Genomic DNA, 15,579 nt, shown 5'->3' on the forward strand with positions numbered 1-15,579 from the left:
ATTTCTCCGCATGAAACAACCCTAGCCCTAAAGAGTGATGAGGAGAGAGAGGGAAAACCCTAGCCATGAGGGGAGAGAGCTAGGTGCAACAAACCAAGAAGACAAAGGCATAAATCTGCCTTGAAGACATTGATTTCATGCTCATATTCTGAATATACATATAAGGATGGACTCTGATAAAATTGTTGAATAAAAATGAAAAAGTTAAGCAATATATAAGTTAGATTCATAAATTTATTGTCTTAAGATGATGTCAATATCTCGTTCTCGTTCTCGTTCTCCTACTTTTAAACTCTCACAAGCCGATAACTCCTCCTCATATATCGTCCTCTTTAGTCCGAAATGAGATTTTGTTTGCAGAAGACTATGAGTAGTTTGTTAATGATGCTTTAGAGATTTCCTTTAGTTAATTACCTTTGACTCCCTGTTAATAATCTGACCACCTAAATATTTACTTTATTGATATAATATCATCCAAGCCCACATACATGTAAGCCGAGTACATTTCGGTCCAGATGGCCAAGGTGTAGTCAAATACATGTAGAACACATGTAGTTAAGTATTGTATCCCTCGAACGAACAATAAAAAATGATGCATAAAGTTTGAAGTTTTGTATCTTTCTAAAGAATGGTATTATAGTATTATAGTTCAAGTTTCTATAGATGACTTTTTGTTGTTGTTTTAATATTTGTGTTTCAAACTTGTGTATTGGAAAAAATGGACACCAACATGTTACATTATAATAAGGAATGTGGTCTGTAATATTTTCTTTCTTTCTTTCTTTTGCTTTAAAATTGTAGATTCTCCCAACCATGTTTTTGGCTACCCAACATTGATGCTCCAAAACCAGAAAATAACTAATGGGAGAAAGTGATTCCTAAGACTTGGAAGATTGAATTAGGAAGAAAGATGGTTGTTGAATCATCATGGTATTCAAACAAGTTTTAAGATATAGAGAATCTTTGCACTAGATTTCAGTGGGTTTAATATGATTGCATTTCATCATTCATATCCCAAAAGGTGCCTTTTGATTTGCACTTAGCACTAAGGTGCTTTCTTGCTATTTGTATTTGTCATTTTTGTTTTCAATTAAATGCTTCCAGCAGCCCCTCGTGGATTAAACAACAAAGTGGAAAATCTTTCTGGTGGGGAAAAAAGTACACAAAACTTTTGATGAAGATTTAATGTTATGCATACATCATCAATAGAGAATATTACAAGATTTTGTCATTTTCTTATTAAATATGGTTAACGAAAATCTTTGGTTACTGGGTTTGATGACGATAAAAAATTTAGTAATAGTAAATTAGATTTGAAGTGTTTAACAATGTTTAAGGATTGTTTGGAAAAACAACTTACAATTTTTTTTAAAATATTTTTTATTACATAAAACTTGTGTTGTATGTGCTTAAAATGTTAAGGTTAAATTACTCTTTTGATCCCTCTATTTGTTAGAAAATTTTAGTTTGGTCATCAAATTTTTCGTTGTCTCAATTTGGTTCTTATTTTCTTAAAAATGATTGAATTTGGTCCTTACTGTTAGTTTGACCAGCCGGTGTTAAAGTCAACGCCACGTGTCAATTTCTGATTTTTTTAAATTTTTTACACATGTCACTTCATAGTTGTGTCACGTGTCAAAGTGACTCAATTTGGTCCGTATATTTGTTTTTAGTTTAAATTTAGTTCTAATTTTTGTAAAAATGAAGTAATATTGTCCTTCCTTAAATTGACATTAAATTCACTTTTTTATAAATCTTATGGTAATATTCTTACTAAAATTAACATTTTTATTAAATATTTCTATAAATAGATTAAATTAATTTTAAATTCTATACAAAACATTATTAGACTTTGGTTTTGTTTTGAACTTGAAATTTAGTTCTTAAACTTATGTGTGACAAATTATTTGATTTTTAATCTTCACAAAGTTTGTATAATATGATACACTTATGTCTTTATATATGATGACAAAATTGTTAAATTTTGAAATTAAGTTTGGGGTTTAACTTTATTTAATAATAAAACTAAAAAAAAAAAACTTGTTTAAAAATATTTTTACAAGTATTTAATAAAAACGTCAATTTTATTAAGAATATCATCATAAGTTGTATGAAAAATTAAATTGAATATCAATCTAAGGAGGGACAATATTGCTTCATTTTTACAAAAATTGGGACTAAATTGAAACTAAAAACAAATATAAGAACCAAATTGAGTCATTTTGACACGTGACACAACTGTAAAGTACCAGAAATTGACACGTGGCATTGACTTTAACAATGTCTGGTCAAAATTAATGGCAAAGATCAAATTGAATCATTAAGAAAATGAGGACCAAATTGAGACAACAAAAAACTTGAGGACCATACTGAAATTTTTTGACAAATAGAGGGATCAAAAGAGTAATTTAACCAAATGTTAATATATTTGCGTTTAAATATATATGTGATGAAAAAATATTAAAATTAAGTTAACTAAATGGTGAATATAATATTAATTCAGATTTCAAGTTTATTGATAAAACATTTGGATTAATTATTGTTTGCTTTGAAATTCATAACACGATTTTATCATTTAAAGAAAGAAGGTATATTTAAATTATTTTTTAATCAATGTTCAATTGTTATAAGATTATTGGACATTCCACAACAGTAATATTAAATATTTTACAAATAAAAAATCATATTTACTATATCTAATAGTTACTATATCTAACGTCCTATTAAATAGATAAATCTAATTAAAGAAAACGTCGTATACTTAATAAAATTATAAAAGTCCAACTGTAGGCTAAAAGACATGCCCATAAACAGGGAATTAGAAAAGTAAATAAAACTTCTTCAAAAGTGGCTCAATAGTGAGTCATTATCCTACCAAAGACTAGGGCCTCCTGCTACTCTCACCACTTGAGTCAGTTATTGAGTCAGTAAGCTCTATGTGAGACTAACTGACTCTTTAGAGCTTCAAGATACAATCCTTACTTAATTATATACTGAGGCACCACCACGAAACCTTACTAAGAGATTCGTGGAATTACGTCCATTACTTGAGACACCACCATGAGCTCTCACTAAGAGGCCGTGAAATTACGTCCTTACATGAGACACCATTATGAACTCTCACCAAGAGGTTCATGGGATTATGTCCATTAGATGAGGCACCACCATGAACTTTCACCACGAGGTTCATGGAATTACGTCCGTTAGGTGAGGCACCACCATGAACTCTTACCACGAGGTTCATGGAATTATGTCCATTAGATGAGGCACCACCATGAACTCTCACCAGGAGGGTCATGGAATTACGTCTTACCCATACCTTATCCATGTTTCACCAACCAATCATAAAGTCTTCATGCATACCAATCTCATGCCACCAAGAGGTTCATGGGATTATGTCCATTAGATGAGGCACCACCACGAACTCTCACCACGAGGTTCATGGAATTACGTCCATTAGGTGAGGCACCACCATGAACTCTTACCACGAGGTTCATGGAATTATGTCCATTAGATGAGGCACCACCATGAACTCTCACTAGGAGGGTCATGGAATTACGTCCTACCCATACCTTATCCATGTTTCACCAACCAATCATAAAGTCTTCATACATACCAATCTCATGCCAATATATATAACTAACCATCCAAATAATTCATACCAAACTCATACCAAACTCATCAATTCCAGACCATAACTTACATAATACATGCATATTCACACCCCTCAAGTTTTAAATAGGCCAAGTCAAGCAAATCATGCAATCAACAACCATAAACATGGAAACATACAATCCTCCAAGCACGTTGCTATCAACCTCGCTCAAGCTAGCAGCTCTCTCCTGGGCAAGATTTCGAGCAGGGGGCACTTCGAGTTCTCGCTCAAGCTAGGCCATCTAGCTCAGGCGAGATCTCGAAACAGAGAGGGGGTGAGCCACTGTTATTCTCGCTTAGGCGAGAGCTTCTCATTTGGGCGAAAAGCACACTCACCTAGGCGAGTTTAGCAGGTCTCTCCTGTTTTTCACGGGAGCAACACCAGAAAATACAGTTCAAGACCACAATCAACTCAATTCATGCAATACGACTTCAACCAGACATTTGAAACACGAATCACAAACAAAAACAAGCAACAAACCACAAAGTTTGAAAACCCTAACTTCTCTTGGAAAATGCTAGTAGAACACCCTGACACCTAAGCAAATGAGTATGACAACTCTCGGAGCAAATTCGCGAAATGTAAACACCAACACAAATTGAACACGAGGTCACTACAGTGAACCCTAACTGGAACTATGAAAAAAATCAAAGTAGAGAGGAATAGTATGAGTTGGGAACTAACTTACGTGGAAAAGAAAACAAAGTTGAACTAGCTTGCCACGGAGTAGAGGCAAACCCTAGCAGAGCTTGCTGATGGAGTTCAAGAGGGGGAAAAGGGGTTGTTTTCTGAAAGTGGGCATAAATGAGAAGGTTAGGACTAGTTTAAGGATTTTGGACATCCAATAGTCAGCTTTAGGCCCAATATATTTGGGGCAACCCCTTAAATATTGAAGCAGAATTAAGTGGACCTTACATTCATATACTTGACTATATTAAAATAATAATTTAGGTATCATAAGTTTCAAAAAATGTGAAACATTTTAAGCTGTTTAAAAAACAAATTTTCAGTAAAAGAAACTTTTGCTTTCACACACAAGAATCAGTTACAAGGTAGTTAAATAAACTTAAAACACACACTAAATTACTTAGTTGGTAGTTAAGTAAATAAATGAATAAATAAAACTCTAATAAAACCCAAATTAGTTCTGGCATCATGTTAACATGCAGAATTAACTAATTTATTTGTTTCAGTACTAACTAGCATATTAACTAGCATATTGGGCATCACTGTGTATCAATATAAATATAAATTTGCAGAGTTATCATGAAGCGGTTGGTAACTTACTATTTCTCACCACTTATTCTTATATCAACTATCAAATAAATTTATACTTATTGAACTCTAAGGTGGATTTAGGTAAACAACTATAAATTAAATTATTTATCTACATTAATGTTTTGTTATTGATTAAGATTTATTAAAAACCATAAAAAACAAAAAAAAATCATATATCTTAATTAAGGGGTGTCAATCATAGTTTTAATATATTTAATTAGAGTGTCTCATAATAATTGTGTTGATTGTGACATCCCATTTAAATAGATTTAATCTATTAAAAAAAATCGTATAATTATAAAATAAAAGAGCAAGCAGATAGACAGTATATATTGGATTCACCAGTACAGTCATCCACAAATATACTTAATAAGATAAATAAAGCATACCAAGAATGCCATAAACGAAACATATACTGAGAGTTTAAAAGTTTGCAAAAGGTTGCTCATAGAGCAAGGAATTACAAAAAGGCACTAGGGCCATAACACTGCTCCTAAGAACCACAGATAATAAGTTCAACTAAACAGCACCGCTGCCACCATCAAATCCACCTTCGGCATTTCTCCCATCTGTTCCCACCAATAAGGTGATCATCGCAAAAGAGAAAAACAAGACAAGAAACATACACAAATGAAAGGGTAAGCTAGTGTAAAATAGTTTTAATCATAATATAACAAGCAAGTACTTATAACAGTTCCAAGCATACAACACAGTAGACACAAAATCATGTTATGCCAAACAAGCAAGACACTATGACTCAATTATCCGAATACATATAATAAGATCGGATTCACTGGACGTTTGCACTTGTGGTGGCCTCTATTGCTCTACAGAGCCATTGCCAATGGGTTTCACCATACCACACACAAGGTTAGCCTTCAAGCATCTAAGGTCATTATCCTACCAAAGACTAGGGCCTCCCGCTACTCTCACCACTTGGATCATTTTGCTCTACGTGAGACTAACTGATCCTTTAGAGCTTCGAGATGCGATCCTTACTTGAATCCTTATCTTAATTATATACACTACACACCACCATGAGGTCTCCCCATGAGACTCATGGAATTACACCTATCTCACACCAAATTCATGTTTCTCATACCATAACCACCACTTTCATTTCAAACATCAAATTCCCATGCCAACACACCACCAACTAACAGTTCCATGCCATAATCACTTCCAGCATACCAATTGCAGTTCATACAACTCATACAACTCAAGCAAATTCACATAAATCATGTATGTTCGAGATAATTAGCCACTCACAATGTAAACAGAAACATAAAGTGTAAACCTGCACTGTTCTCGCTTAGGCTAGAAGCCCTCGCCTAAGCGACAACAACTGTCTCGCTTAAGCTAGGCATTCTCGCCTAGGCGAGGCCTATAACAGTGGGACTCTGCGAGCCCTCGCTTGGGCGAGACTAGCTCGCCTAGGCAAGATCACCACTCACCCAAAACTAAAGTCCCTCGCCTGGACGAGGACGCGAGCAAAGCACAACTGGTTTTCTCGAGGGCGAGCTTGGGCGAGCCATTCTCGCCTGAGCGAGACGATGCGTCGCTCAAAACAAGAGTTGGTCACCTGAGCGAGATGCTCGAGCAGAACCAGGACGAGCTTCTACTATTCTCGCCTAGGCAAGATGAGCTCGCTTGGGCGAGAATACCAGCTCTCTCCCACTATTTCATGCATTCAACACCCAAAAACAGCCAAGTACAATCCATATAGTTCATCCAAAAATAGGTACAAGCATTTTTAAATCACTTTAAGCATACAACAGAAGCAGAAACAGACCACATACTTCAAGACACGAAAAATGACCTAGCTTCCCTTACTTTGAGTAAAGTTGAGCTTAGGGGAAGGAAACATGTAGGAGGAATTCCAAAACCAAAAGCAGCTTTTAAGGAGCTGGAAACATAGCAGACAAGAACAAGAGGGTTTATGATTAAGACCAACACGAACTCAAACTTAAGAGGGGAAAGAAACCGTAAACGAGATTGAGCTGTGATTTCTACTTACTTGGAGGTGGGTTTGATTCTCTTTGAGGGGGAAAACAGTTGTGCCCTAGCAAAACTCCTACTTCAGCACTGTGTGAGAGAGAAGATAGAAATTTTTTGGAAAAAGAGGAAATGAGAAGGATTAGTCGCTGCAAAGAGGGTATTGGGGTCCCCTACTGGGCAGACCTTGGGCCTGCGAAAAAACCAGGCCCATACACTTATGAACTGAAAAAGGAGCTTACATTGATTCACTCTCTTTATTCTTGGAATAAAGGTACAATTTTTTTAAATAGTTTTTTTTTTCTCTGTAAACACTTTCAAAAATTAAAAATAAAATAGAACTTTTTTTTATAAATTATTAATTACATCCTCTCTTGTTAAGGAAAAAACAATATGGACAGTGAAACCTTCTACCTGTTAATCCAAAATTTACAAAAGGTGTTCAAAAAGATTAAATTATAATGAAGATTTTATATTTCAAATTGACTAATGCAAAACTTATAAAAAAAAAAGAGTATAAACTGATATTATTGAGATTGAGGAAGAAATAGTCCAAGAAATGAACCAAAGAAGAAACAAATAGTGCTTTATTAAGCTTAGGTAGGGAGAAATATTTCATGGAGGTTTCTTTTTGAACACCATATGACCTGAATCAAATTCATTCCAACTTTGTGTTCGTTTCTTATGAGACTAGGAGGAACTTTCACTTGATCTTCCAGAATCTTCTCCAACATCAATTTCATGAAATGTTCCATAGGATGAAGGAGAATATGCTTGTGGAATATCCAAAGCAACTGCTCTCTGAAGAGCTGCATGGTACTCTTCACTGTGTTCTCGAGCTATGGATTCATGTCTCTCCATGCTCTCTGCTTTGCTGGAATCTCCATATAATCGAATATTTTTTCTTAAGTTCCTTCAGAAAGCTGAAAAGATTATCTTTTCAAAAACCCAGATAGTGTACAAAGAGTTCAACTCACAAAAATCTACTGAAGACAAGTCACCAGCATCTGTAGAAACACACCACACTAACAAAAGGGAAAATGCTTATTAAGGCCTACTAAGGTTGGGGAAAGAACAAGATGTGATACTTCAAGAATGACTCCATTGAAACATTTACTGGTTTTCTAGATTTTCTTAATCATTGGCTATTTGTCAATACAATAGAATGCATATGCTATCATAAGTAAAAAATGTGACCAAGTGCTTGACAGTGTCATAATATCTCTCTACAAGTGAAAGTAAACAATTACAAATACAACTAGCAGTGTTCTTGCAGTGTATGGAAACTTTTTGATTAATGCAAAATTTATAAATAAAACCAAATTAAAGATATAGGATTAAGTGTTTACATTGTTAATATTGAGCATTCAATTTTTATTAGACAGTATAAGTTAAATAGAAAAAAAAAATTAAAATAAAGGAATAAATCATAGAAATAAAGTATTATGGTTGTTCTCAAGATTAATATTAGAAAAGCTTTTGACACCATTGATTGGAACATCTTAATAGTTGTTCTAAAAGCCTATGGTTTCCATGACATTTTTTGTAATTGGATTCTTTTACTTTTAAATTCTAAATTATCTGTGCTGATTAATTGCAGGCTGAATGTTTTCTTTTGATGCTCTATTGGGGGGGGTTAGGCTTCAAGAGCTGAGATCATTGATTTTTGGCAACATTTATACGAGAAAATTCAGTTTCTGAAGCAGAACTCCTGGATGTTATTCAGGCTACTGATATCACTATTCAAAAAGGTTGGAGATGGATTCCTTGCTCACTGTGAAAGCTTTGTCTGTTTAGTTTCTAGGAAATTAAGGAATAGATGGACTAATGTTTTGGATTCTATTAAATAGTATACAGTTTAGATTTTCACACACTTATAGGGAAGGAAATAGGTGTGGGGATAGTTTAGCTGTTTATGGTCTTAGAACTTTAGCTTTTACTGATTGGGATGGAGTACTTCCTTTTATCGTCTCTGTTTTTTGCAGATTTGATCTCCCACATTAGATATTTTCTTAGTGGGTTTTGGTTTGATCCCCCATTTTTGTATTTTTTTAATTGTATTAAGAATACCGCACATTATTGTTACAGGTTATAGTGCTCACCTGGTTTGGATTGCAGCCTGTAAGGTGATGCAATAACATTCAATCCTTTGATTAAACAAAATATATGATTGGATTGGGTAAAAGTCTTGCGAAGAAAGATAGAAAGTAGGTTAACCTATTATAACCATATTTCGTTCAGAATTATGCAGTACAGTAACTGCGGAAGCCCAGATTGCAGCACGTTTAACATATCTATGTTGTATACAGAAATAAACCACATTCAAATGTGTGCTTTCTCGCTCCATTATCCTTCCTCTCAAACATGAAAAACATGAAAAACATTTCTGTGAAGTTTTCTAAAAAATTCATAATACAAGGAGAATGCTAACAGGTGGGTGTCCTTAGGTAAGTAATTAAAAATAATTAATATGCATTCAATATTTATTACCACAGTTTTTGTTAGATATTGTTTGATATTATTAAGATATTGTTAATCACAATATCAAACAATATCTTCTATTTACTCTATTTATTTTCAGTTACTATTTTTAATTGTACCTCCCTCTATTATAAATAAATTACCCTAGGTGTGGTTTATACACAATAGAAATTAATCTCAAACCATGTTTTCTTTCTTCTCAACATGGTATCCAGAGCTTAAGATATTTTTTGGCATTTTTATTTTCGTCGCCCTTGTCGTTGCAACCACCGTCGAAGTGTTAGTTCCGACTAGCGACCATACGGTTCTGATCGCCCCGTCCAGGCGACCTCCGCCAGAATCGTCGCCATCGGAGTAGCAAAGCTCCCTCACACACCATTCGAAGTCGCGCCTCTTCCAGTTCCTCCATGACGTCTTCCACTGCCTCTTCCAGTTCTGAACTCTCTTCTGGTGTGTCTTACCCGTCCATCTACACTAACTATATTAATGTATACTTATCCATTGACAAGTTAACTAACCCTAATTATGCCACATGGTCATCAGACGCCCGATTATGGCTTAAGAGTCAGAGGTATCTTGATCATCTTGTCCCGAAAGAACATACTCTTACTCCTGCTGAGGACGACTATTGGGAAACCATTGACGCTCAATTATACGTGGTTCTCAAGGATACTCTTGATATTTCATTAAAGCAACTTTTTCGTTCTCACGAAACATGTACTGAAATCTAGCAACATACCAAGTTATTATACACCAATGATACTCAATGTTTCTATGATGTTTGTGATGTTTAGAGGAAATAAGATCTTTAGCCGAAGTGAGAGTAGGTGCTTTCGGGACAAGATGATTAAGATACCTCTGACTCTTAAGCCATAATCGAAAATTTAATGACCATGTGGCATAATTAGGACCAATTAACTTATAATGGATAAGTGTACATTAACATAGTTAATGTAGATAGACGACTCATACACACCAGAAGAGATTTTAGATAACTGGAAGAGACGGTGGAAGACGCCATGAAGGAAGAGAATAGATAGGAAAAAAAAAACCTAAAATACCAAAGAGATCCAATTGAATCAACAAGACCATTACAGTGATCTCTGTCGAAGACGTTGGATGACCCACAGCCAATCACGACGGCAAAATGGGAGGAGGCGCGACTTCGAACCGCGCATGAGAAAAAGTCGCTGCTCTAATGGCGTTTAGGTCGCTTGGCCGGGATGATTAGAATTGTGTGGTCGCTAGTCGGAACCGACATTCCGACACAAGAGCTAATTTGTAGAAACTCTCCTTATAAATTTCTTCCAATTTTTTTTAATTTTACTTGCATATTAGCTAATTTTCACTTAAGGAGAAGCCAAGTTCACTTTTTTTCTTTTTGCTTCCTCTGGTAGAAGAGCTTATAGAGAAGTTCATCCAAACAATCGCAAGCTAATTGAAACAGAGATAAGTTATGCATACCCACAATGCCACTCTTATCAATCTACATAAATCTCAAGAGAACCATGCACAGTGGAATTTTTTCTCAATTAACAAGAAATAATTAATAATACCGATTAGTGATGAGAAATTGAGATCCTAACATATAATCAGAAATAAAAGCGGTACATTTACACACTAAGAAAGAGAGGTTGAGAAGTGCACCGTCACCATCAAACCCTCGCAATGTTCATCCTAGAGAGAGTAAGAGAGAATAATGATTTTGGAAGGAAAAGAGAAGAAAGGAGAATGAAGGACATTGGGGATCAATACTATCGCTCTCATAGCTTCTCCAACAACAAAGGTTAATTAAATTGTTGTAAATAATAGGACAAAAATAATTTTAATATCTCAGAAAAAATACATTTTACAATTGTTCATCGTTTTTATTTTAATTCTCTAAATCAAATCCACTATCAAAATCTTACGGTTTCCATTGGGTTCAACAGTGCTAAATAGGAAGAAAAAATTTAAAGTGATACTCAGTAACTGAAAGATCATTCTATATACAAAAAGATATATTTTATCTTTATATTCTCCTTATCTTTGTAAGATGCTTTTGATTTTGATCTATATTTTTTTAAAAAATTAACTGATTAACTATAAATATTGAATTTTTAAATTATTTACACTATTTTAAAAAATTATTCTTAATATTTTAAAAATTGATAACTTTTTGCTTGATTATTTCAGACCCAATCAAGAAAATATTTAGGAAAATAATCATATAATTATATTATACCTTCATGATTACTATTATTTTTCACTCTTGATGGAAATTTAAGATTTTATTTTATTATTGTAATATTAATTATATTTTATAACGATCTTACTATTATTATTTAAAATAACAGAAAAATAGATTAAAGAGTTTAATATAATTAGGCATTGCTCTTATATTTACACACATGAACATAATCTAAATACTTATACATAAATATTTACAAAATAGAACCAATGTTGTATAGAAGAGAAATTAAAATTGCAAAGATGTGCATAAACCATCTCTCCTATTGTGGTATAAAACATTACCAACAATTTTTCTCTTCACAAAGTTGAGCTAAATATAATATTTCAAACCATTGATAAAATGTTACAATTGTATATGGTTTAACTAAATATAGAGTACAATAATTGTCTACAAAAAGGCTTTTAAACTAACTTACACATAATTAAATAAAACGAAAACTTCGATTATATATTTTAGGTACTAATATTTGATAATCGAATTGTACCTAAATTCTTATCTTTGATAATCGTATTGTACATAAATTCTTATCATAACTAGAAACTTAGGTATTATATATATATATATATATATATATATATATATATATATATATATATATATAACCAATACCTTAAGAAAATAAATTTCTTTTGAATGTATGAAACCGTCTAGAATAAGAGAATTAAATCGTTTAAAAAAATCATCAATAACACAAATACATACAAAGAATAAACAAATAAATATGTTAAATAATGAGATAAAATTTAAAAGAATAGAATAACAAATTAATAATCAAAATATTCAAAAAATTACAAAATTTTATGAAGAAAAAAGAGACATGTGATTCTAAGAAGAGAGTAATCGATTTAATCACTGTGGCATGTTTGACCGAAAAAAGATATAAAAAGATTTCCATAATGAAAAGTTGAAAAAGAAAAAGTAAAAGTGACAAAATGTTCAATAAAACGATATATATATATATATATATATATATATATATATATATATATATATATATATATATATATATATATATATATATATATATATATATATATATATATATATATATATATAATTTCTTTTAATTTTTAATTTTATTTTGATATTGTTTTCAGACAATTTTTTACTATTTAAATTTTTTTTAGGAAACATTATTATTTTGTTTGTAATATTTTTAATTTTCTTTATTTTTTGACTTTTTTTATAAATCTTATATATAAATAAAATTAATAAAGAAAAAGAAATAAAAACAAAATAAATATATATATTTTTTTCTTTATTTATTTTTATTCGTTTTTTAAATATTTTTTACTGCAAGATTTTATTTTTTTATAATATATTATATGAAAATGAAATTTAAATTTAATTAAAGTTGATTAAATTTTATTTTCGTGTTAATTTAAATTGATATTTAAAGAATATATCAATTAAAATATTTATTAAATTTTAATTTAAAATAAAATTTAGTTGAAAAGTTTAATAAAAAATTTAAAACTAAAAAATAAAAGCCTACAAAAGAAATTAATAAGATATATAACTTTATATATATATATATATATTAGTTTTCGAAATTTGTTTAATGGATGAATCATATTTCGAAATCCGGTTAATACTTTTACTGGATTTCAACATCCTGTAACCTATTAATTAAGTAAAACAAAATTGGTAATGCAATGCATACATATCCGTAAGATGCTCAAGAAGTCTTGGAAGGTACATAGAAAATGCCAAAATGATTACTAAAACTAAATTTAAGGTGTAAAGAATGAATTGAAAGAAATATTAGTTAATTAAAGTACGCATAAAATAAAACTGATGAAGGAAGTAAGTGTATATAATAACTCGTTTTTTAAAGGTCGCAACAATTAGTTATTTTTAAAAAAAAAATCTTTCAATATAATTGTGAAGTTGATTAATGTTTACATTGAATTATGTGATTATCTAAATAATTTAGAAAAAAGTTATTGATTTGAAATTTGTTAAGTGTCTAGAATTTTAACTTAGATTTAATGTTTGGTTTTGTTTTCTCAACGACAATAATATTTCAAATTTGGTGTTGTGACAAATGTCAAATATTGATATATATTTATTTGTGGTATCTTTTAAGTATATTTTTTTTAATTTAGTTTTTATTACTTTTATTATTATTGTTTAAATTTTTCAATAAAAAAAATAATTTCTCAATCAAACAAAGTTGGATCGCTTGATCGAGAAAAATTAGATAATTCATAAATCATATAAGGACTCTTGATCAAGTGAAACATTTACTCATTTGAGTGATTGTCGATTGCTCTAAAACTTAGAGCTGTTAGTTGCTTAAGTAACTTAACATAATGTTGGTTTCTTAATCAATCCAAAAAATAAATCAAGAGAGTTTGAGAGACGTTTAAGCATGTGACATGTACATTTCATTTAGCAATTATTAGTGATACAAAGCACTCCTTCATCACCACTACTTTTGTTTGATCTAGGAGTCACTTTTTAAGCCAACTGTGAAAGAAAATCTTAATTACAATTGTTACAAATATAAAATTAGACGACACACAAAGCGCAATCTTTATCCTAAGATAGTACACCCAAGATATATGTACCATACTACACTCTTAATATTTTTGTATTTTCTTTTATTCTTGATCTCAATCTAAAGTTATGAACTAAACATGTCATTGTTAGAGGTTGACTAGTTGTCTGATTAATGTAATTTATCTTCGATCTTCAACAAAATTGGACAATAATTAATTATTTTTACTTTGTTCTTAAGAAACTATCAAAACTATCAATCAATATTTTATTCCTTGATCTATATTTGGTTGGTTAATAAATTCACCAAAGAATTGAGACCTTGTTTAAGTAATCAAGATATTTGCCAATTAAAAAGTAATTTAAATTAAATTTGTTATTTGTTAAATTAATTGTGTAACTAAAATTGTTAGATTGAGAAAGAATGAATTGTGTGTGAAAGATTAATTACATCAATATTTAACATTTCTTTTATAATACATTTTTATAGTGAGATAAACAACAATGAATGAAAATTTTAAATGAGTTTGATTGGAGAGGGAAACTAGTGAAAGGGTTTGATGTAGCCCCCAATTATAATTGAAGGGAGACAAGACTAAAAATATGAGGAGATGGTAGTAGTTAGAGTAGAAGAGGACACGTCTAATTTTTCTCCTTCTTTCTTCTACTAACGGCAAAATAGTGATATGAGCATGCATACCCACTTCAAATTCAATTTTGTCTACTAGTGTTGTGCCACACTTCCACATTCAATCATAGCTTTGCACAAAAACGTGTTCCAAACAAAATGAACAAACTTATGAAAGTGATATATGCCACAATACCATCCATCTTAATTGGTCCCTCCCTATTCCCTATTTTCACTTCCTCATTTTCAATCAACACCCTCTACTTTTCCTCTCCCACCTTTCTTTCCACCCTAACTTTTTCTACTCTCTTCCAAATTAATAAATGAACAAGACACTCTTCAATTAGGAAAAATCATAAATAAATTATTTCCTTTTCTTTAGAACATGTAAAAACATATTTAGGAGCAAAAACTACACATCAATATTAAAAATCCTAAAACAAGTATTCAAAGTATTAAGAAGTGCATTTTTAAATATAACTTAATCCCACAAAATTAATTTGTAAAATGTGTAAGATCGTTTTATCTTTGGTTGATATGGAATCTCCAACTCACTTTTATCAGATTAAAATATATACATATCGGATATGAGACTAAATATTAATGTGTTGTGCGATAGCAAGTGATACGATAAGCTCAACAAACAACAAATATCGTTATAATAGACTTTGGATAACTATGATACAATTAAACTTTAAAATTAAGTCAATCTTACAAAATTGACTTATCTATACTTAACATGGGATCTTCAAGATAAAAAAAAAATTAATTACTCGCTTGGTCCCACTTTAGTTAGAAATTTTTGAG

This window comes from Vigna unguiculata, chromosome 5, assembly GCF_004118075.2.
Source record: "Vigna unguiculata cultivar IT97K-499-35 chromosome 5, ASM411807v1, whole genome shotgun sequence".
Lineage (NCBI taxonomy): Eukaryota > Viridiplantae > Streptophyta > Magnoliopsida > Fabales > Fabaceae > Vigna > Vigna unguiculata.